This window comes from Nesoenas mayeri (assembly GCF_963082525.1).
Source record: "Nesoenas mayeri genome assembly, chromosome: 1".
NCBI lineage: Eukaryota > Metazoa > Chordata > Aves > Columbiformes > Columbidae > Nesoenas > Nesoenas mayeri.
This window is the reverse complement of record NC_137541.1, coordinates 117,429,430-117,450,594: the sequence shown is the minus strand read 5'-3', so window position 1 is coordinate 117,450,594 and position 21,165 is coordinate 117,429,430.

The window sequence follows — 21,165 nt, the reverse complement described above, 5'->3', positions numbered from 1 at the left end:
GACGGGAGTGATGGCTGGGAAAGATGGTATTGCCCTGCAAATAGGGAGCAGCTCTTGGGTGCAAAAAGTCACCTCTGTATGAATGCCACGCTACTTTTTTCCTTTCAGGAGGCAGATTACTCAGAAGGAAGTAGCAAGACAAGCCTGGTGTCATGTGGAATAGCTGAAATTCCTCAAGTTCCTTTTTTCCAGGATTTCAAGCTGTGAAAGACACATGATCTCCACTGCTCCAGCCTGTAACTGAGGATTTTCCTCAACAAAGATGAATAGGTAGCTGTACAATTTTGTTTTATTTTTTTTTTTCTACGTCTGCCAAAAGCCATAGTAGATTTTGAGTTAAATCGTTATTAGGGCCTGCATTTGGAAGCAGTAACCTCAAATGGGGTTTGTCAGAAGGAATATATTACTCCTTACCCTCAGGAACTGATCTGGCCTATGATCACTTTTAGAGAAAGAGACAATTAATTCAAATTCTGTTTCCTTTTCTGCCATTCATGTTGTCATATCACCTCTTGAGACTAGGGGATGAGCTCAAGTGGCCTCAAACCCCTTCTTGCTGTATTAGGTCTCAGCCAGGAGCCAGTAACAATCTATATGTGTAAATCTCTCTTGTATGTCTGTAGCAGAAACTGCTGTCCATTTTCCTGTTGATAGGTAATGAAGTTTAAGTACTGAAGAGCTTCACACTGAGATCTGCTGATTCAACAAAAGTAGATGAGATGTGGAAAGGAGAAGTTTTACTCCTTGCTACATCAGTGATTTGGTGATTGTCCAGCCCACTCCATCAGAGGGCACCTAGTTAACTGAAGGGGCATTGTCATCTTGGGAAAGAAGAGGGCTGTCAATAATCTGTGGAATTCAGGTGTTGAAAATGCCTCTTGAAGTTAGAGATCATCAAGCCTTTGGGGAGGGGGTAAGAAGATTTGAAATTTCAAAAAAGAAACACTGTAGGAGACACCAGAGGAACACAGTGTAAATAGAAATTAGCATGTTTTACCAAGAAGCCCCTATGACTTTCATCTCCTTGAAAGAAAACTAACCGTAATTTTCTTTCATTTGTCTGACATCCATGGCTTTATAAACCTTTGCAATTCTTGTTATCCATTCCAGATTTTTTTCAAGTAACTATCTTTACTGAACTTAAGATCAGAGTTAGTTTCCAGTTAGTTTCCAGTTAATTTCCAGATAATTAGATAACAAAGGCATTTCAAGTAGAATCCTTCTCACCCATACAAAGAATCAACACCCCTGTGAGTTTTTCCACAGTATCCAAGGTCTCCACTTTGTATGCCTCTGCTTCCCAGGTGAGCTTGAGAGCTGATAGTGCAGGAACGACTCCATGCTAACACACAAAGACCACAGGACAGTAAGGAATATGCCTATATCTACAGAAAGTTTGCCATGGATTTCACTCAGGGCCAGGATTTTACCCATGGTCCTGAGTCAAGGTCTTGTCTGGCTTGTGGACTGAGTGCTTTTGGAGCACATTTGCCCAGCAGGAATGACCAGCTCAGCCAGAGCGACTGCCTGGGAATGCAGGCTGAGCTGCTTGCCCTTGTAAAAATAGAACAGGTGAAAGAAAACGGTATTGTGATGATAACACAACTTATTTAACTTTTACCCATAGCTTTGAATGCAGCCAATTACTGCTAGTGAAAAGTAACCATCAACCTTCATTCGACTGTTTTTTCCTTCTAATGCAGATATCTAACAGCTCTGTGTTATTGCCTTAATTTTGGAGATGAGAAAGCAGAACAGAGAAGGAATGTCACTTGTTCCTGATGCCACAGCCATTGTCAGACCCATGAGGGGGGTTCTGAAATGCCTCGCTCTTAGTCTTGTTCTCATTCCTCTGGGTTACAAAAACGTGACAGATACAGTACATGCTCTGTTCTTACACTCTGCATAGCAAAATCAGACAATTAGGAAGACTCTTTGAACATGAAAACTGAGACTGAATAATCCAGACATGTACTTTCTGCTGTTTTCTTTATCTTTTAATGAGAAAAGTGTTTATTTAAACTCAGATAAATCCTGTCTTTCTGCCACCAGGTAAAATCTGATACGGTTCCCTCAATTCTTCTCTGTAAAGGTTTTGTTTTTTTTTTTTTTTCTTAGCTTGTATTACATGGGATAACAGTAGAATTACCATCACATAATGTTAGTCTAAAAATACATGTACCATTATTATTATCAAATAGAGATGAGTGTGCGTTGCCAAGTAAAAAGAAAGCTGTGAAATATAATGCTGCGTACAAGTATTTTTTTCATGATCTTCCAGAACGTGAAGGATAGACATGGGCTGCCAGATATTCAGTTCTGATGGATAAATGCAACCATAGTTTCCATAGCTATGCAAGGTTTTCTATAGCACCCATCACCATGGTATCTAAGCATCTGTTGCTGCTGCTGCACATTTTTGTCTATGGTGTACTGAAGAGAATTAACTGAAATAAATAAATGGAAGGTCCTTGAGCCTGGCCATTCATAGTGTGGAGTGAGTTGGGCCAAGTTCACTTTTCAAAAGAGATTGTTTGTCTGTTTTTCTTTTCACAGCTCCCCGGTCACTAAGCTTCTTGTTTTGGTAATACATCATGGTAAGGGCATCTCTTGTGCTGTGGTTCCGTGGCTCAGCCAGTGCCCCTTCCAGAGGTCCGGGCACACAGCTGTTCGGGACATGACCACTGGACACAATGGAGATCACAAACACAATCCGCAGCTATACACCAAGCCAAGCTGCTCCATTCAATCTCCCTGGCTTCTTCAGGACCTGTGGATCCCAAGATCCTGCCCACTTCTTTTGCTATATGCCAGTCAAGTTTTCTGGCAGAAAGTGGTCATGAGAAGACAATTCTTCTTCTGAAAGGATGACCATTCTGCTTAAAGGGAGGCAACCCTCACTATCCTTGGACATGCTGGAGCAATGTAATGCTGATGATGTATTTGTAAAGTAGTAAAGTGTCAAAGCTCAGGCAGACCCACTATGCAAAGCCACTGGAAATGCACAGATACAATTCTGTATCTGGCATCAGTTTTAGAGGCTTTTCTTTTCTGGTCTTTCTAGCTGAAGACCTCTAACGCAATTGTCAGACTTTCATCCTGCCTGTACTACAAGAAGTCTACATCTTGGGAACTCTGTTTTCCCTATGCAGTTGAGATTCTTCTTTGGAGATTTATTCAGATTTTCCTTTTGTCCAGAAGATTTCCTTTACCTTTAATCAAGGAGGTTTATTATCGGTCTTCCTTTTACTGGACCATTGTTTGTCCTCTCCATTTTAACAACACAAATGTTTCTTGGGATGGTTCGATGCAGTTTTTATTGGCTCAAATGTGAAATAATTGGTGTGCTATCTCATCCTTGGCTATACTCTGTGATGATGCAGATGCTTTCTGCACTTGGAAAGCAGAATCTGAACTCGGAGCAAAATCTTCCTATAATGGAATCCGTATGTTGTATAAGAACATGTACATTGATAACCCTACTTTATGAATTCCTATAAAGAGAATCACGGGTGTAAGCTTATAACTCATATTTGCCTAAGAGCAGATGCAAGAGTAACAGGGCCTGAAGTAACCTGGTCCACAGGTTTTCCACTAAGAGAGATTTAGTACACCTCTGTGTGAAGACGGCAGGATCAGATCTTGAGAGGCATACAGCCATGTTTGTACATCACTGCCCTTGTATAGCATTGGGGCAGAGGTAAGAAGCCCTTCTTCAGGTTACAATTTTACAGATGTGTTCAGACTACACAGACCAGCACTGCCGCTAAGGAAGCAGTCCCACCATCCCTCAGCGCCTCTTCTTTCCCCCACACCCTCCTTTTGCCTGAGCTGGCATAAACATTTGCACTAAAGCAGTTCAGAAAAGTGACAAAGTCAACACTAATTCATACAGACACTTCATTTTAAACCTGCCTGGTGCCCCGCTCCAGTTCATGGCACAATATTTGTGCTTAAGGAAGGAGATAGCATTAGGCAAAAAACTCACAGATGAGACTGGAAAACATCACTTCTCCTAACAGAAAGCCCTGGCTAATTCCTGGTTTAAGGGAATGGTGAAGTTGTGGCATTAAGGAAGGGCTAACTAGCTTGTGAGTGCTGAAACACGTAGGGTACTGACCCCACTAATTGCTGAGCCAGCTGCCACAGAACCTGCCTTGAGTCCCAGTGCTCCAGCCTTTTCAACCATGGCTCACAAATCAGCTGCAGGACTTCAAGGGATGGTTCCTGAACCAGCCCTTTCAGACGGACGTCCATTTTAGTGGAGGGAAATTACAGCTGCCATTTGTAGTATCAAGTTTTTTATCTGACCTATTTCCTCTAGTTTTCTCAGCACATCGTCACTGGTTAAATAAAGCCTCATTAGGAGAGCTGGCCCCTTTTTCTGATTGCAATGGTCCGTTTTGTATTCATGGGTTCTTGTACGGTCTTCTGCAGTTCCTAAAAAAAGTCTGGCTGAATTTGGGGTAGGGAAGGGAAACCTGAAATGCTCCCTTTTAGTCTTCCCTACCAAATATTGTAAAAAATCGGATTCTAAAACTTCCTGTAAACTCAAATGTTTTGAGAAAAGCCTGGAGCCTCTACTCACAGTGGGGTGGGTGGATGTCCTGCAAGAGCAGCAATTACTGTACAATAAACCAGTCGACATGTCTTGTGTAATTAACATGAGTCTTTATTGTAGGAATATCTATGGTCCTGACAGATCAGGCCAAGAAAACCACCCTTCCCTACACACACGCACACACATATATGTAAGCAGACCTTGAGGGCTAAGAGGATGTATCAAAATAGAACCCCCCAAGGTCCAGCTGAAATCACGCTTCCTTTGCTTTCACAGAGCACCCACCACAAAGCTGGAGATAGATAGCTGGTTTTGTGGGACAAATGGAAAGGGGACCCAAGAAACAAATTCTCTTCCCCACCCTCTTCGTGCCTCACCCAGGGCCAGAGACCGAGCTGTGAGCTGTGGGGCTGCTGCCCATGTCCAAGCACCCCCTGCCCCACTTCAGCCCTTGCAGAAAGAACTGTCGACAGCAGCAACATCCTCTCCAGACATGTACATAGTACTCACATCCTCTGGTTCGCTGATGAGAGGAGGCAGACTCCATATTCGCCACTTGAAATCTCACTTGAAACTTGAAAAGAAAATGAGTGGGAGAGAGAGAGACAGTATTACAAACTGGCATTTGAATTTGTCAATTAAATCTGCAAAGATTCCCTACCTTGGATTTTTGCTGTATCACTCCCTAGTTATGTCCTTTCAATGCCTCTGTCCTGCTTCCTTCCACAGATTTTGCAACAGCCTCGTGTATGCATGCTGCTTTGCAGAGCACCACAGATAATTTTCTGGTTTTTATTAGCTTTCTGAAAACACACAGAGCTGGGCTCCTTCACTTCAGCCCTCTTAAAGTTTAATAGGGTGTCTATTGTAAAGTTAACTTTCTCCTTCATTTGCTCATACAGGGAATATTTCCTTTGAATAGCAGGCATGTTCTGTTAGAAAAATCCCTTTGGGAAAATATGAGGCTTTGAGAAACGGTCTGTCCTCCCTCAAAGAGGTCCCTTCTGAACATGGACAACTTCTACTGCTATTTAACTATCAATAAAACCCCCCTGCTGTACAAGTATCTGCTGAAGTACTAAGCTCTGCAGCAATCCATAACTTCCAGTGAAATGTAAGCAATTAACCTGATTTTAATGTTACGCAGGTATGTTACCAACAGTCATCTGTAATTCTTTAACATTCTTCTCAGTGTAAATCACCTCAGAGGCAGGGCAGTCCCTTTTCTAAGGAATTTCAACAAATGGTGAGCTAAAAAACAACGAGCAGAGAAATAACTTTTAAAAGAAAAATATACTTGAAGATTAATCACAAAAACACGAAAGAAAGAAAAAAAAAAGAGAAAATAACGAGGCAAAAGCCTTCGTTTCCTTCGTTTTAGGTTAATTCAATGTGTAAAATGACTTGGTAATGTGGCTGCCCAAAAGAAAGACTCCAAAGAAAATCTTTATGTAATATATTTAAACTCACTAAATTGCTTAAGATTGCACATGATTAACTAAATACTTCTGCAGATTTAAGTTTTGAAACACATTTTTACATTTGAACCCAAATGCCCAAATGTTTCAGTTACTCAGAGACCACAGAGGTGCATGGGATGCAAGAGGGTGCTGTCTGAGAGGAGAAGACAAAAGCTTCCCTTTCACTTACTTTCCAAATCCAAAATTCAGGCTTCTGCATTTAGGATGAAAACATGAAAAACATTCTCTTACAAGTTTTAGCTCTCCCGTGTATGATGCCACCAATGTACTTGTTTGCAACAGCAGCACATGAATTCCCAACACATGCACCATTCCTCTGCCATTGAAGCTATCCCTGAGGACCTCTCTGTAACGGGAATGGAGTAGGCCAAGCTCTGTTTTCAGTGTCACCCTGGCAACCACTTTCCCTTCCATCTGGATGTCACATCAAAGAGACGTTCCTGCCACCTTTCAGGTTTAACGTGAGCCTTACAGCTACTGGGGAGGTCTCACAGCCCTGGTCCTGGAGACTGGAGAATATCTTTCTTCACACCTCCCTTTTGAAACTGTTGAGTATTTAGCATTCACACAAAGAAAACCAAGAAAATACAGCCTAATTATACTTTAAAAAAATCAGCAATCAATGGGATTAAGTTAGATTTTTGTGATTTTTATCTCTGGATACTGGGACACCTAAGGTCAGCACTGCTGCCCACAATTTAGCCTGGAAGTTCAAATTTGTATTTCTGCAGCTGGTAAGTGAAAAAGCCTTTCCATGTATTTTATTGGAGCATCTATAAGGAAGTCATATTGTCTAACCAGCACAAATATCCAGAGTAGTGGGCTGGGAGTTTAACCTTACACTCCTCCCCACCCCACAGGAAGCTGAGCAGGTTGCCCAGAGGAGAGCCTGCTTGCCCTCCTTGTCCCAGCCAGCCCCGATCACCCCTGCTCCTCCAGCTTTAGACAGCCCACCCGCACCATGCCCCAGCACTGAGCATCCTCAGCCCTCACTTCTCAAACACAAGTGGCAACGGCAGCAATAACTATCATCTCTGCAGGGGAGTGACAAGAAGTGGATTTCCACTGACATTATATTTTATATTTCTTTTATTCTGCTTTATTTTTGCATTACAGATGTTTCTGAAGTCTCAATCTCAGAGTATCCCTTGCTTATAGAGTCACTCAAACTGGAACTTCACATAAGGTCATTCAAAATACCAGGAGAAATCATAGGTCAATCAAAATATCAAAATCAGAAACGACATCTTCACTTGTAACATTTTTCTGTCCAAAGCTGTGGAGACAGAGGACGATATACAGCCTCTTCCTGAGATAAATACAATAGATGTTCACTGTGCATGCCTTAAAGCACTTCTCACCCAAGCTCCTCACAGTGTTTTGACCTGGTTAAGTATTATAATGCCCATGTTAGACACAGTGAACCTGTGACCCATGGGGCTTCCTACAGTCACATAAATTGTCTAAGATACACTCAAGATTGCAAGAAAATAACATATGCCTTCAGTTTTGGCTTTTTGTTCCATTGACTGCTCTTTATTGCATATCAGAAATTAAAAACTAGGGGGAAAAAAAAAAAAAAAAGGTGAAAAATGGGACCATAACTTAGGGAAAGCCGTTATTCTCCCAGAACATCAATGAAATGCTCCTGCGGTTCATCACTGAGTCCACAGCTTCCCATCTGCAACTACTGGCAGAAGAAACCAATGACAATGAGAAGCTTCAAGAAACTAAGCAACACCAGAGGTGAGGAAGCAGTGTGCGTGTTTCTTGCTGCCTATTCAGGATGGCGACAGGAGAGAAAAGTTCTTTGTTTCCAGTCCACCATGATCTCTGCCAAAGTTGCCATTGCCTGGAGAAGGAAAGCTGATAGATACCAAGCTTTCACACACCCACCACCAGACCCTGCTTCCACACACCCACCACCCACCTCCAGATTGCAGAAGCTGCTTTTGCCTGTGCTAAGAGACACACAAAAATGGGCCAAAAGCTAGGTGGGTGGAAGGAGGAGGTCTCAGATACCTGAACGTGACTGGGAGGTGACAGCCACTGGTGACTGCTGCTGATGGTGAGCGGGTGAGGGAGCCTGTGCTGCAAAGTCCTACTTCTGTGTTCCTTGTCTGTGGCACTGTTTTTGGTCACCAGAATAAGTAAGCCTTGTTGTGTTGGTGGATCTAGAGGCCCGATTGACATCCAGGCTTTCCATGACCATGGAGGAGCCTCATCTCCCACTAGTCATAAAGACTGAATGCTACACAGGATCAGCTACAAGTGCCATTCTAGTCCAAAACTTCACCTGTATTTGACTTCTGGGAAAAAAAAAATCACCTTTTAGAGAATTGATTCACAGGCAGATCATTACAAACTACAAGACGATAGAATTTGAGTGTTAGAGGAGATTAAAAGGTAGGATTCTATTGAAATTATTTTAAAAGTCCTATATCCACAAAGAAATTTTGTGTTTAAGATGACATTTAAGATGCAGGGAAAAAAAAAATCAACCTTCACTCTAAGCTCATCAGTACAGTTGCTCCAGATTAACGCTGATATAACCAAAATCTGCATCCCACCCACATAAGAAATCTGTAATTAGCAAGTGGGAGATCACACACGGTTCTGTGGAAAATTTATATATATTTAAAAAAAAAAAAAGTCAGCAATGGAACAGAGCTAGTCAATTTCCCGTTCTGGGTTTGTTCCCAATAGTACTTTTGCAAAGTTGTGTTTATTTCCTTCTCCAGACAGATGTTTCGTGCTGGAGGTGGACAATATGTGGAGGGACTGAGGAAACCCATTTTCTTTCAAGCAGAGGCAGCTGGAGGCAGACACTGATCGGAGAGGATGCTTGTGGAGTGCTGTGGTCCCACTAAATCCACTGAACATCTCACAGCACCAGGATTACACAGAATTTAAAGAAAACAAGAACTGGAAAGAGAGAGTGACTAAAAGGTCTATCAGATCTGACACTTGACAAATATGGGAGACAAGTGGAAGAAATGTAAACCATACTTCACTCCATGTCTGTAAGCAATGAGTGATAGTGAAAAAGGACACAGATCTTGCCCCTGACAGTAACTGAGTCTGATATCTTTGATGTGTTTAACAGTTCCCGGTTTTCTCAGGCAGAAGGGGATAACTGAAATTCAGCAATCCTGTACTCCCGACACAATGAAACATGTAGGATGTTTGTAACACATTTGTAACGGGAAGGTACAAAAGTGAAGAAGAGGTTACTGATCTAATAACTAATTTTATAACATGGGATGGAGAGGAGATTGTGAATTAAATATGCCAGATAAACAGCCTTGAGGATGGCCAGGAGAGCCAATGTCTCCTTCAGGAGAGGGCAACCAGCCACGGAGCAGCCAGGGACAGTGCTCTGCTGACAGATCCGCGCTCAAGAATCCTCAACACCACCACGGCTGTGTGGCTCAGGGGCACTCACAGCTCCCTGTCAGATGGTCCTCAACACAGCACAGGCTGCTAGTAGGTGTAATGACTGGGCTGGCCATTAGGGTCTCTAACTGCCCATTTTAAAGCCATACATATGGTTTGTTATGCATTCAATTTTAGCCAGGGAATAAAAATGAATGGTTGGGAATTTTGCCTGTGAGTGACTTGATTTCAGGGTTTGTTATGCCTTCAGTTTTAGCTGGGGAATAAAAATGAATGGTTGGGAATTTTGCCTGTGAGGGACTTGATTTCAGGAGCCTGAATGGGGTTGCAGAAGCCGGTCAAGCACTCACATGCTTCTTGCATCTCTTTTTCTCTCTGTGGGCTCAGCTCCCCCTTCCTCCTCGGGGTGGGGGGGTGCACATTGCAGTTTGGGAAATGTTGTAGGATAGAAACTGAAAGGTAGGCAAGGAGCTGGAGGCTGTTATAGGGAGTGTTTTAGTTTGACAGGGTAGGAAAAAATGGAGCAATCTGCAGTAGTGGCAAGGGAAAGTTCTGTTCTGTTTGTTTTGTTTTTTACTCTATGCAACTCTTTTGCTGTTTCATTCAATTCCCAACCTCTCCCTCTCCGGTATTGCTCCATCCCTCCTCAGCCACCCCCTTATGCCTCCCACTCACACATTCGTTAAGGATTAATTATTTCCTTTACACTCATCCTTGCCAACCCTGGCCTTCCCCTGATCCTCAGAGTTTTCTCAATCTCCTTCACCTCTGCAAAATCTAGCTTCTGGTCACTCAGAAATCCCCCTGTTTGAGAGCAGACAAACCTCTTTTCAGCCAGCAAGGACCATTTTTTCTTGCCTTTCCCCAGGGTAAACCACCATCCCAACCTTGGGGCCAAACCCTTCCTTGACCTTGACACCAAGTGTGTTCTGCTGTGTCACCCAGAAAGCCTCACATCCCCACCATCTGTTGCACCTGGGCTCAGAAACCCCTTTTATTTCTTGTGCTGGCCCTGGAAAGCTGAAGGAAGCAGCAGTAGACCCTGTGGTCAGTGTTTATCGGGTCAGACTGATGTAGCCGGAAGCCGATGTGCTCTCTGCTTGACCAGTCCAAAGGCTAACGGGGATGCCCTTACCAGGGGGGTGCAGCCAAGCTGCCCCAAAGCAGTGTGGCCACCCAGGCTGCCATGCTCATAGTCCTCCAGCACTGAGCACGCTGCAACTTTCAGGATAACCACCTCCCCATCCCAACGCAGCCCAACTCCAAGAATTTGGATAGCTGCAGTTCTGGCTTAATTGCTGGAGCTTGGTCCATCACCTGTAATCAACAAACTGGAGTGCTACATAAAATACAGCTGGTGTGTAGGGCAAGGCTGGAGGCAGGAGAGGGGAAGACATAAATCATGCAGGCACAGAGAGGAAGAGAGAATGAGGAAAGTAGGTATTTATAATTTTTTTCCCACACGAGCACACACACCTTACCTGCCACAGGAGTGTCAAACCCTCCTGTCAGCTAGAACTTGGAGTTTCAGGGAGGTGGGATTTTTGTCTACTTTCTCCCTTTTTAAAGAAAGCATTACTCCGTCTCACTGACTGAAACTTAAGGAGCCTCTTGAGAAAGAAGGAGCCCTTCCGCTGCCACCCAGTATGAATACATTCGTTTAAAGACAAAATAAATATGTTTGTCTCTGAAATGACTATGACATTACTAGCTGGAAGAGCTGATTGTACTTAAAATGGTATGACTGTGTGAGATGTGAAAGATGTATATACAATGCAGACTAGTAAAGCAGACTCTTTCCTCCTTATTAGGAGGATTTTTTTTCTTTTTTTCTTTTTTTTTGCCGTTCAGAGCCACGCGTCACCGGCAAAGTAGGCATTGATAGCGTTCTTCCTTTGCGTCCCTGAATGCAGGAGGCTGTTTGCCTAAACATGCAAGCGCAGAAGCAGAACTTGTGTATTTTGTATAGGAAGCTGCTTTTGTTTGCTTCCAGTAGGATACACAATGTGCTCTCTACAGGGGATCAAGATGTAGGGCTGTACAAACACCACGCAGCAATACCTTACATAACTGGCCCTGGGGGAGAGTTACATGTCATGAGGAGAAACAGTTTTGCCAGGAAAGGTAAAACACAAGAGGTGATGTAGAATTCATGGAAGAAAACAAGAGGCAGGTGGAAAAAAAAAAAAAAAAAAAAGGGAAAAAAAACCACCTATCTGTGCAGATTATCACCAGGCAGACTGCTCCAAGGAAAACAGCCATGGAGCTATGGCTGCCGGTTCACATTCAATTCAGTGCTCATTGCACTGACTGCATCTGTAACCCCTCCCTCGGCAGGGAGGATTTGTCCTGTCTGCCAACGCTAGGCTGGTGGAACAGCTTGTCTGTGTCACTTGAGTCCCTTGGGAGAAACCAGCCTCTCCCAAATGGGACTAAAGGAAAGGAATGCTGCAGTGGGACTAGCTCTGGGGTAGGGGAAAAGGCCCGCCAGCTGCATGGCTTGGGGAGAGGAGATTACCATGAGGCTGGTGAGGGGCCTGGGGGTCAGTGGTGTCCCCTGGAACAAGGACTGGGCCAAGAAGGACCAGAGATGGTTGGGGACCTGCTAATGCAGTCCTGCTTGTCCCTGGAAGACTGTCTGGATGGGGGATGAAGACAAAACACAGTGGGCTGCCCCCAGCTGCAGACCTGTGTGTACAAAATAACCCTGTAATGGCACGACACAGTCTAAGTTTTGGATCTGGAGAAGTAGACAGGACCCCCACAGACATCTTGGCATGGGAAAGGTAAACCCTGTGGAAAGAGAGAGGGACTGGACAAAAATGTGAAACGGGTTTGTAATTCATCGACAGCCTGAAACTCTGCTTGCCAGAAGGTCATTCACAGCTGGGCCTGCTGAGAAATTTGGCCCATGGCAACCATCAGTAACTTTTCTAAACCTGCATGAAGAGAGGACAGTGACAATATCACCAAACATCCCAGGGAGTGCCCTGAAACTGCAGATGCTCTGGTCATCCCTGATGCACCAACACCAGCTGCTGCTTTTTTAAGCCATCCAGCTAATACTTATTTCTATCTGGAAGAGTGGGGGATCTCTCAGAAGCCTCTCAAAAGTGACCTCTCAGAAGCCTTGCACACTACATGGAGAGCAGGTACATGAAAACACCCTCCCTGGCACTGTCCATCCAAAAAGAAGAAATTAAAGCTTCCTAAGAAATGAAAAACAGCTCTTCCCTCTCCATCTTCCTGTTAGCGTTGCCTTCAAGGACAATGCCTCTCTATACAGTTGTCTTGGCAATGCAAGACATTGTTGGGAGCTGAAGGTCTTAACCAAGACATCAGTAAGTACCCAAGCCAAACAAACTTAACATGCTCTTTGATGAAATACATTATTCCTGCCACTTCAGTGAGGGTCCTTCACCTTCACTGATAGCAAACGTTCGCTGACAATCACTGCAAACAGAGTTTCAACAAAAAGATAGAAAAAGTAATATAAGCTGGAAGCAGCAGTGAGCTGTTGTACTGTGTCTGATGTTAAGCAGGGAAATGGGTTTGATTTGTATAGTTGTCTTTTGCACTTCAGAAAAGTACTGTAATTGCAGATACCAAACTGAGTAAGAAATAGCAGTTCTGCTGCCAGTGCAGACGAAACAGTCCCCAAAGCCTGTTATTAATAGAAAGGTAGTGGCGTTGCCGGCAAGATAAAAAGGTCAGGAATAACTTTTACCATTTCCCAATTAAAAAGAAAAAAAAAAAAGTCATTCTAATGATATTCTGAGATGAAGCAAAAGTGCAAATTAAACTAGCACTATATTTGCACCAGGCTGAGAATGTAAATGCATAACCACTAAATATGTATGGAGCAACGAAGTTTAAAACAGATGGCTGTGTGGGGCTGCAGGCGAGCAGGGCTCCCCAACCAGCTCTGCAGTCCCACTCCAGCCCCAGCTCAGCCACTCCATGCCAGCCATGTAGCTGGGAGAAAGGAGGGTCTGAGACCTGGACCGAAAGTGCTGTAACAAGTCGGGGATTTTTAGTATTGCTGCTGTTGAAAGCAGAAGAGATTCGCTGAGGGTTCAAGAACAAGTCAGGAAATATTCCAGATCTGTTCGTGCTCTTTATCTGTCTGTGAAAAATGCCTATAAGGCTTCAAGCTGCAGAAACTTTAAAAAAAAAAAAAAAAAAAAATTAAATCAAAAAATCTCCAAAAATCTGAAGGTGATCTGGGGAATGAAAGAATCCCCTTCCCCAAAAGATACACAACAAAATGTTTTTTTAAAAAATCGACACCACAGAAAAAGAGCATACAACATACCCTATATGGAGAACAGATGTCTAAACAGGATTTCTAGAAGAATTTCCATTAGAGGATGGATTTACAAGAAGTGATTTTGTCTACTCCTTTGCAGTATTTTTTCTCATGTACAACCTTGTAAATAAATGTAAATATAGAATTGACATATCCTCCATCTTTCTCCTAAAACTGTTTTTAATAGCACTGAATGAGTCAAAATAATTACTTGAAACCCTAACTTTAGTCAGCTCTATAGAACTTGAATGCAGTTTTCAGTCACGAAAGAATGAGAGATTTGATCCTGGATTTTTCACTGTCACATTTACGTTTGCAGGTCAGACACAACCATTAACCATTTTTCAGAAGTACTGAAATCCCTGGGTCTGAAATTATTTGCAGTACTGGTTTAAGTGTTTGCAAAATTGAAGCTTAAAATACTTCTGAAAAAGGATGAATTAGTAACCTGTAAGGAAAAGATATTTGAACTACAACTGCAGAACAATTTTCAAGTGTGCTGTTCTCTGTAGCATGTAACACTTTCTTCTGGCCAACACGAGAAAACACTGCAAGGGTTAAAGTTATTTTTAGAATTCTACCTGAGAATCTTGATAATACAGAATTTTTGTCAGAACCTTGAAAAAACAGAGTTCCATTCTCCTTACCACGTAATTTTAAAAATTTTAGAATGTAATCTCAAGAAATTATTATTTCAGAGATATTTCTTGATTCCTTAGTAGCTTGTAAAACTCTGTAAAACCCAGGCAGATTTGACACTGAAATACTGAGAAAACTTCAAAATGTAAAATATTCTTTAACCTACAAATAAAAATATATAATTATTCTTCCATCTTTTTAAAGCACTGCAAATATATTAATAACTTGTTGGAATTACAGATTTACTTCTATCTCCTTCAAGGCAGTAGGATATGACTGACAGGGAGAAATAAGTGTTTCCCACATTGATACAAAATCTTTGCTCCTAACATCATTGCATGATAAAATGGAAAGCCAATTTATGTAGTTCTATGCTTGAATCATTTATCTCTTCCAATAATATTTAAGAGGCTTTATTCCAGTCTAAACATTTTTCGATGCAATTTAACAGATTACATAAGATGCCAGCACATCTTTAAGGGTCACCTTTCCCTTTGATATAAATCACCACAATTCTCTCATGTAGACTATTCAGTACAAAGAGTAAAACATATTTGTGTAGCTTTTTGAAAAAAAAGAGTGTTTAATTAGCACATTTTTATCTCTAACTATGCAACTGAGAAGGTATAAGCACAATTATTTTAAAAAGAAGTAAAATACCAGATGCTCAGTAAACGTAGTATAATTTCTCGTAATGTGATTTATCATACACGTTTTTGTAGTCTATCATTTCTTTATGGAATAATTTTACCAACATGCATTTGTTACTCAGATTCAAAACAATTCAAAAATTCAAAGTGAAATTCAAAATCCTACTTTTGGGGGAAAAAAATCAAATTTTGTAACAGCAAGTGTAGACGTTTTCATACTTTTCCTTTACAAAATTAATACCATATTTGTTTATTTTTTTTGTTACTCCTCCCCTCCATGCCTAGTAACACTGCCCCTTTTTCATTTATAGAACCATAGAATAGTTTGAGTTGGAACAAACCTTCAAAGGTCATGTAGTCCAACCCCCCTGCCATGAGCAGGGACATCATCAACTAGATAAGGTTGCTCAGAGCCCCGTCCAGCCTGGCCTGGAATGTCTCCAGGGATGGAGTCTCCTTCTCTGGAGATGTTCAAAACCCACCTGGACACATTCCTGTGTGATCTGCTCTGGGTGAACCTGCTTTAGCAGGTGGGTTGGACTAGATGATCGCCAGAGGTCCCTTCCAACCCCAACCATTCTGTGATTCTATGGAACATCTACCACCTCTCTGGACAACCTGTTCCAATGTTTCACCATACCCATAATAATTAAAAAAAAAAAAAAGATTCCTTAAATATAGTCTGAATCTACCCTCTTTCAGTTTAAAACCATTACCCCTTGTCTTATCACAACAGACCCTACTAAAAAGTCTGTCTCCATGTTTCTTATAGGCCCCCTTTAAGTACTGGAAGGCCACAATAAGGTCTCCCTGGAGCCTTCTCTTCTCCAGGCTGAACAACCCCAACCCTTTCAGCCTGTCCTCACAGCAGAGCTGTTCCAACCTTCTGACAATTTTTGTGGCCTCCTCTGGTCCCTCTCCAACAGGTCCATGTCTTTCCTGTACCTGGGGCTCCAGAGCTGGATGCAGAACCCCAGATAGGGTCTCAACAGAGCAGAGTAGAAGGGGAGAATCACCTCCCTTGACCTGCTGGTCACACTTCTTTTGATGCAATCCGAGATACGGCTGTCTTTCTGAGCTGCAAGAGCACATTACTGACTCATGTTGAGCTTCTTAATAGCCAAGACCTCCAAGTCCTTCTCATCAGGGCTGCTCTCAATGCCTTCATCCCGCAACCTGTATTGACACCAGAGGTTGCACCAACCCATGTGCAGGACTTTGCACTTGGCCTTGTTGAACCTCATGGGGTTCACATAGGCTTACATTTTGAGGTTGTCCAGGTCCCTACCTTCCAGCCTCCAGATAAAAGACAATTAATGTTAAGGCATGCAAATTGCCGACAATCTTAGGTGGTTTTCAGTGTTAAAAATCCTGAATTATGAACACTCTTAAACCCTAGAAATTCCTGATTCAGGAAACGTTCCAAACAGGCTGGAAAAAAGAGGCATTTAAGGGAAATGTCTTTTTTTCCCCTAGAGTGAATGGATGTCCATTTTCAGATCCATGTCTCATGTTCTTTGATCTGCTCTTTCCTTTTTATTTTAAATAGAAAAAAGTCTGAATGTAATCTTAAATTGGTTCCGATCAAACTAAGTCATCTATGCAAAGCTGCTTGTGCTTTGACAAGGTCCTCCCCCCATCACAGCTATCTGGGAGCAGTTCCCAGCCTCTCATACAAGTTTGGGCAATTCTGCTTTCCCTATGCCAAACAAATACTGCATGAACCACAACTTGATGAGAACTTAAGGATGTATCAAAAGCTTCAACAAATCATATACTTTCAGTACACCAGGCTAAGCAAAAGCATTGCCTCCTTACATGCATGATGTTAGTGCATGGGAGTTAAGGACATCAGACTGTGCTTAGCCTTGAGCCGTGAGACTGCCAGAATACAGAAGGAAAGATTAATGGAAAGGATTCCCTTTATACCTGTTGGACACACACACACACACACAAAGTCTGCAGCTAGTAATCTGATTTTGGACTGCAATTAAATAAAATATTCAGACAAAGGATGGGGAATTAACAGGTTCCATATCTTCATATCAGTCCTGACCTTAAATTTGGGAGCCATGTCTATGCCCTAACAGGGGGTGAAGTCTGCAGTTCAGGTAACCAAACATCTTTATGTATTGCAGGAAAATCTGTTTCTATTAGATGAGAAGCGCAAAGAAGTTCCTTATAGCACGTATGCTCCCTGAGGCGGTATTAATCCATACTAATGACTATTATAGAGTGACTATAATTAAAAATATGACTAATAATCCATTAATGATTATCTTAAGCATCTTATTTTGCACTGATGCCAGTCTCATGCCAGGTACTGTACAACAGATAGCAATCAGGGACATATCTGCTACCTTACTGTAACCTACTCAGCATTGTATCAATCTTTATCATGCTTAAGGAAGTGGCCAACACAAATGTTTCACTACAGCAGCTAACACCATGAGCTATTCCTTTGTTTCAACTGGAAGGTGCTCATCTTTTAGGCCTGAAGCTACTGGTTTCAGATCCCATTAATCTTGGGTGGGAAATACCATATCATGCGCCAAGCCTATCCACGTAGATTTTGTTAGAACGCTCAGTAAAAATACATGAAAAAGACCACTCCTGGAAATACAAAAACCTGATTTCCAAATGCTCTTACAAGATTTCAAGCAAACTATTTTAAAATAAGTGTTCTCAAGCACACCAAAACCTCACTTTGCTCTCTTCTCTGTTTTTCTGATTTTAAATTGTGGCAAGTTATCAACGATAGTAAGAATTGAGAGAGGTAGGGAAAAAAAAAATCCTTTTCTATCTATACACAAATAGTGTAATATTTGTATTGTGTAAAATTTCTGAGGAGCAGATGCCTTTCTCCAGTAGCACTGCCAGAATAATACCGATTTTCTGGTCCCCTCCTGCCTGCACTACTCTTCTCCACCTTCAGTCCTTGCAAGCTGGCCTTACTCCAGTTCAGAAGACAGACAGTAAGATAATTGTATTGATTTCCTTCACTTCTCCATGTTCTTCACCTCATCTTCTTCCTCTACATCCAACTTACTCTCCATACTTCCACAAGGCTTTGCTGTCCTGCTCTGGCCCAGTTACCTAGAGAAGAGCCCAGCAGCAGGGTCAGTTCCCCTCTCGCCTCCCACTCCTGTGCCTGATCTGAGAACTTAGAATCTTAGAATCATAGAATCATTTTGTTTGGAAGAGACCCTGAAGATCCTTGAGTCCAACAATTAACACTGTCACTAAACCATGTTCCCTAAGAACCTCATCTACATGTCTTTTAAACATATCCAGGGCTGGTGACTCCACCACTTCCCTGGACAGCCTGTTCCAATGCCTGACAACCCTTTCTGTGAATAATTTTTTCATAATATCCTGTCTAATCCTCCCCGGTATAACTTGAGGCTGTTTCCTCTCGTGCTCACTTGCTCACTTGCTACCTGGGAGAAGAGACCAACACCCTCCATGCTACAACCTCCCTCCAGGTAGTTGTAGAGAGTGATCAGGTCTCCTCTCCTCAGCCTCCTTTTCTCCAGGCCAAACAGCCCCAGTTCCCTCAGCCGCTCCTCATCAGACTTGTGCTCCAGACCCCTCACCAGCTTCGTTGCCTCCTCTGCACTCTCTCCAGCACCTCAATGTCTGTCTCATAGTGTTTCCCCCTGCTGATCCTTGCATATAATTAATGCAAAGCTGCCAAAGTCTGTAAACCTAGTTGTTCCTCCTCCAAACGCACCCTTGTCATGGTGGTGATCACCTGGGAGTGCACTGTGCTGTTCTGTGCCTTCCCCTATTCATACTCCGCTCAGTTTCATCCACCTGTTTCTGACTCTGAGCACTGCTCCTCAGGGGTCACAGCACACTCTGCCTAAGCACATCGGCAGACACATTGTCAACCAAATGAATGACCAAATGTGGAAGCTATTGCATTACCTCAGAAATGGCCATTCAGAAGGGCAGCAGCAAGAGGTGCCTAAAAAACGTGTCAGCCTGAAGACCTCCAGCTTTCTTCAGTTTGTGTCTTTCCTGGTATCCTTCACAAAAAAAGATAAATGAGGAAGGAGCCATGGGCACCTCTACTTTCCATATTAATCAAAGAGGTCTGGGTTACCTTTTTTTTCTGCTTATTAATTGTGAATGGGCTCTCATAGTTCCTGTGAAGACTTGGAGCACGTGGCAGAAAACAAAGGTGTCCCACACACAATGGTGCAGCCTTTCCCTTGCTACTGTCCCTGGGACTGACTCTGCCCCTGCACATGCGATGGTGGCAGGAATGGTCTCACCATCTTTCTTTGCTGTTGATAAGCGGGTTTGGGTTCACACTTCCCTCTTGCTTCTCTTTTTTTGGCATCTGGTGCTACCACACTGAAAACCTCGACAGCATGGAAATCAGGCAGTTTCTCACAGGTTTGCATTTCTCATGAAGCTTTATTCCAACAAGATCCCTTATGTATGCAGAAAATCGATGCTGCTGTTAGGGCTGCAGTTTAAGCCTTCAGAGATGTGCATGTACTTCTGTGATGCCCCAGGCTTCTCATGTGGTTGAGTGAGTGCAGTATCACCATACATTAGCCCTATATGTATAAGGGAAATGTAAGAGCCTTTCCATACTTCACCCTAGTTCTGGGAGTACAACATATCCTGACAGACTGGGAGATGGTCTTCTGTCACACCGAGTGCTGTGGAGAGACAGAGCTGAAGGCTTGTCATGGGAACTTGCTGAAAATCTTTCCATGGTACAAAATTCTTGCTGGGTGCAACTAATTTAGTGGTTTCCAAGTGTTGCAGACGAACATTTGGGCTTGACAAGCTTTAAATGACCTGGAGAGCACAGGTTTGACAAAAATATGTGTTTTTTATAGCTCTGGAGTGTGGGCTACCAAGCTTTACGTCCCCACACTATTTCTTTCCTGTGAGTGTCAGCAGTGATCCCATGGTCCTGAGTCTCTGGTTCCAAGGGAGCATGAATATAACAAATCTTCCAAACTCCCTGTCTATGGTCATGAAGCCAGATTCTAAACTATTTCTAGATGTGAAGTAAAGCTTGTATTCCCATATAACATACTTATATATAGAGGTGTATACATATATATCTACATATGTACCTATATGTATGCATACACATTTATCAACTGGGCTATGAAAATATATTGCATGTCCCTATAAGGTTTGGCAGTCAACAGCTACCTGGGTGTAAAAATTTATTTTTTAAAGCTTCAGAAGTAGAAAACAATCCCATCTTTGTTTATTGGAAATAACAATACTTTTATTATAAACTTCAAAATTATTAAAACCTTGTCAAAGCAAAGAAACCTTGAGTCTCCCAAACGTCAATTATGAGACTCCAAATGCAAGTCCTTCAAAAGTTTGCTGAAGGTATGCCTGACCTCTGCTTTACCTCCTAGTCCCCTGTTTTCTACCCCTTTTAGATAACAGACTGACATTCCTATTTAGGGCTGAAAGTATAAAGCTGGTCTTTCAACATCACCAGTCTGCATGCTGAATCCTAAGCTTATATTTACTGACCTGGAAAGAAATAAAATCCCCACTACCTTCTGAATCAGCAATCATTTCAATGCTGTGCAGAACTCACAGAAGTAGATACACAAAATTTAACACCAGCGCAAAGCACATGAGTAGCAATCAGAGCGATGAAGGGCTGGAACAAACAGTTTGACAAACCTGGAAGCTTCGTTGGAAGAATACTGACAGTCCTGCAAGTGGAAAATTCAGAGCTGATTTTTTGGGAGGTTTGTGTAGAGGCTTTTGTTTGTTTTGGATTTCACTACAGAAAAATAAGATGTTTATGCATTTTACTGTCACTTGTGCAAGAATCAGAAATGTAAAACAGCACACAAAAAACAGTTAAATGCAGCTCACTATCAGAGCATACGTGCTTTGAGACAGTAAATATATGAAGAAAACTACAAAATCTAAACATCTGATCTTTTGCATCCAGGCACTATGCAGGACTCAGCGTGTGGTCTAGAAGCACCTGTATTACTTAGTGGAGAGAGAAACACATTCCTATACAGAAATGTTATGCTCTGAAAGTAGATGAAACTAGATGATCTCTGGGGTATAGGTAAGTCTGTGGACAGAGTTCATCCACAGCAAGATACAGACCTATGA